Source organism: Varroa destructor, unplaced genomic scaffold (assembly GCF_002443255.2).
Source record: "Varroa destructor unplaced genomic scaffold, Vdes_3.0 BEIS01000007.1, whole genome shotgun sequence".
Taxonomy (NCBI): Eukaryota; Metazoa; Arthropoda; class Arachnida; order Mesostigmata; family Varroidae; genus Varroa; species Varroa destructor.
The window spans coordinates 19870042-19873840 of NW_019211460.1; the positions used below are offsets into that span (position 1 = coordinate 19870042).

General features: G+C 41.5%; 1 long non-coding RNA gene across 2 annotated transcripts in view; it reads right to left on the minus strand.

Moving 5' to 3' along the window:
• Positions 1 to 2066, minus strand: part of LOC147754427 (uncharacterized) — a 2696-nt gene extending 630 nt beyond the window's left edge. For both annotated transcript variants that reach the window (XR_015317562.1, XR_015317561.1), the window contains exons 1-2: positions 1927 to 2066; positions 745 to 926 (exon numbers count right to left, since the gene is read on the minus strand). This is a non-coding gene — a long non-coding RNA (uncharacterized LOC147754427). The remainder of the gene's footprint in view (positions 1 to 744; positions 927 to 1926) is intronic.
• Positions 2067 to 3799: the final 1733 nt, after the last annotated feature.

The following is a 3799-nucleotide window of genomic DNA, read 5'->3' on the forward strand; positions in this document are numbered from 1 at the left end:
TTATATATATATATATATATATATATATATAGCATGAATTGCTGCAGGCTGACAAAGGCTTGTTATTTAGAGACCAGAGAAAGTATTTTGTTTCTATTCGCGACAATTACATAATACGCTGTTCATGCCATGTTTTTGCTAATGACCAACTTGGTTCGAGCAGTTACATCGTAGTTGAACAATCAACTGAAAGACTTTCAAATGATTATTGTGCTGGACCGGACTAGAGTATGAAGCGGTCCTCTTTTAGGCTTCACTCATCATATTTTTACAATACGCATACTATCGTTTTTCCAGTTGATTTTGTTGTTCGAATATAGGCAGAGCATATCGTAGAGGGGAGAACAAGTTTTCATTACTCAATTATTTTTCAATGCTATAACTCTTTCTACCGCTTCGTTGTTTTCCTCGTCTCGCTTATGCTCACTTTTGTTCCTTTTCATTATCGCTGGGTGCTCTGAGACCGCCTGTCGGCCCCATCTGTGCATTCAGGTTTACCTAAGCCTAAGCGCGTCATCATCGGTGACTAACATTAAAATTGTGGGGCCTCATTTCTATCGTCCTTGTTGAGCTAACTGCCTATGCTGCGGCCACGTGAAACGCACTGAGCTAAGGTAATTCACGATGCAGCGCCGACACCGACGATAACGGAGGCAGCACCATCAGCAACTATAACGATTCACCAATAATAATATCCACGACAACGCCATCAATTAAGAATCACTATCAAGAGAAAATACCCACTTTTTTGTTGATGTCCGACAACAAGTACTTCGCTTAGCAATTCTGATAGACGCACTTCTCTGGCCTCGTTTTCTTTTCGCTTTCTTCTATTCGCCGAAACCCAACTAACCACCAGCCGTGTGTCTCACGAGCGCTTATAGAACTAGGCTAAATGTATCAGCGTTGTTGCTGCCGTACTGAAACTGCTGATCACAAAGTTTAATAGACTTAAATGCTTAGTAGTCTATCTCATTAGCCGCTTTCTTTATCTTTCGGTAATAACAACGATAATATTAGTAGTCACGATGAGATCTAGCAAAGTTTCTAGAGTTACCTAACCTTGCCAAAGGCTGTCTAGATTGTTTCGCTATGAATACTTACAGCATCCGTTAGTCGGAGACATGTGGCAATATATTTGGAGATACGCAAGCGATTTTAATACAAAAATCATTTGCCGGCACAAACTTCCCCCTGCTCGTAATACGAATAATCGTGACGAATGACTGTATGGTAACACAGACATGGTCATGGAATGCGTTTCACCCCATAATTAAGCCATGTCTACCGTTTTGTGCTCGGTACACTACGAACATAGGTGGGCTGAATAATTATGAGTCAGCCAGAGACTGTTATTGAAGTTAAAGTAAATTCTCAATGAAGATGTCCGGATGTACTACACTACTACTGTGTCTAGTAGTTCTACTGTATTTAATAGTAAAAATACCGTTGACAGAGGTGGGTTAACTGAGCCATTAGTTACCATGGTTTTCACATATATAGATATAATATTAAAAAATAACAGCGTCTTTGGTATGATAAGTGAGGAGTCAAAACTAATTATAGGTGCTGGCTCCTACAACGTAAAAAGTCTTCTCTAACTAATGTAGTTACTAGCTATTCTTAGTTTGTCCGATTTCTGTCTTCATTCGCTAGCTAAGTACCGACATAGAAGGGCGAGGCAGTGCAACAGATGCGATGATGATGATGGTGGTGGTGGTGACGCCACCGAATGATGACGTGAATGGATGGTGATGATAAATCGATTTTCAGTTGATTTTGCGTCCATAGTTCTCGTTGCCATAGACGCCAGCGCAATCATCTGTCCATCATCACCTTGTCCTACCTAGCAATCTCTTCATACAAATCGAAATACATGTGTCTGCCGATACAAATATTATATCTAATAGGGACATAAGCGCGCACCTTCTGACTGCTTCGCCTGTTTGTCTATCCGGCCGACAAATAAACCAATCAAGCGACCAGCCATCGAACGAAACGTTCAGCTCCTCCAAACGTTAATACTATTGTACAACGGCCTATAAATTATATTTAGACGGCCACGATCACAGCCGGCGCTGTCATAGCCGCGGCAGCTCACCCGTGCGGATCCGCTATCTGCCGCTAAGCTAACAAAAGCGGTCCAGGGTTGAACGAAGAAACGAACAGCCGACCGATGGTCAAATCTGAATCTGTGACTTCTGCTAGTGATGTTGATGCAGCTGGTGCCCGATTGATGCGAACCGAGTTCCGACGGAACTGGCGGAGCACTGTGGACGAAACGCGGCAAACAGCACAGCACTGCTGCAACGAGAGCTCTGTTTAAGCTGTACCCACAGAATTCTTGCTTGTCTATTGTTGCCGACTTCAAATTTAAATATGCGGTAGACAGCGACGGCGGCGGTGGCGATGAAAAACGCCTCAGAACATGATACGAAGCACAGAAGTTGGCGGGCAGCAGTACGCCAAAACAGGGGCAGCACTATCGGGTGGACTTGACCTTATGCCTCATAGTAATAGTGGTAATAGTGTCACGTGGAAGACGTTTCGTCTCCCTCTTGCAACGCTTTTTCCCGTTAAATGCGGCAATGTAGTTGCCGATTTTATAGTTGCTTTCCGTGGCTCCTGATGATCGTATTGTTATCTACAGCAAAAGTCGAGGCGAAAGAGGTGGGTTGAGAACATGGCAATAATAATGACAGCACGTGCTATTTCACGTTACATCAACCACAGTAGTAGCGGTAGCTGCAGTGAGCAAACCCAACAATGACAAATTACTTTTCCCGCGGCCGTCATCATCATAACACATGATAGCGATAAGCGCAAAAGTACTATAGGACAATAGGCATACATACGCACACTAGCAAAGATAGATCTATATGTTTTATGTAGTTAGCAGTGAAGATATTAAACAGCTAGGGTTAGCTAATGCCTTTTTCCTAACACAAAGGCTTTAACTCTATGTACGTGTTATTGTTAAAGAGGTACTTAGCGCGTCAGCAAGAAAAAATGTAACATCTTTTTGACCTTACGTACGTCTTTCTGAAGATCCATCTAGCCCGCAATGATATCATTTATTTTATTATATTATTATTCATTTTCGCCTCAGGAAAACAGCCCGAACGACGATGAGCAACACAGTTAATTGATGTATGTTTTTACCGTAAAAACAGCAACACAATATTATTATAAATTTATATAAAATGTGTTGTCCAACGTTCGATAAGCAATAATAGGATTATGCAAACTTTGTAATCGTCCTTCGTTGCTGCAGTCTTCATGAAATGTTTTACCGTCGTTAGTTCTTAATAAATTCATTTGCAGATAGATAAGGATAATTTGTCAGGTCGACTTGCCGATACTTGCAACGTGTTTGCCAACCCCGGTACTTGCGGCTGGTATAAAATGACTTCGACCACGCGGATATAATGAAAGAGGTCCTAGATTATAGAAACTATTAGTTTTCGGAGCAAAGATGAATATCGTGAAAAAAGAATATTATCGATTAGACTTGGCCAATTAAAAATAATTAAAGAACCATTATTTTCAACAATTGCTCGGCTTTATTAAGAAGTGTTTTCGTTTGGCTTGTAGTGGATTGACGATCGAAAATCCAACTACAACGTTGTAACTGCATAAGTGGATGCTTCGTTAATAATTCGATGGTTGGGACATTGTGATAGCAAGCTTGAATAGGAGGGCTTACCGTTTTAATTCGAAATGGCCAGCTGAGTTTATGAAGCTACGAAATTAGCTACAGATGTCCGCCTTCTCTCTCTCTCTCTCTCTCTCTCTCTCT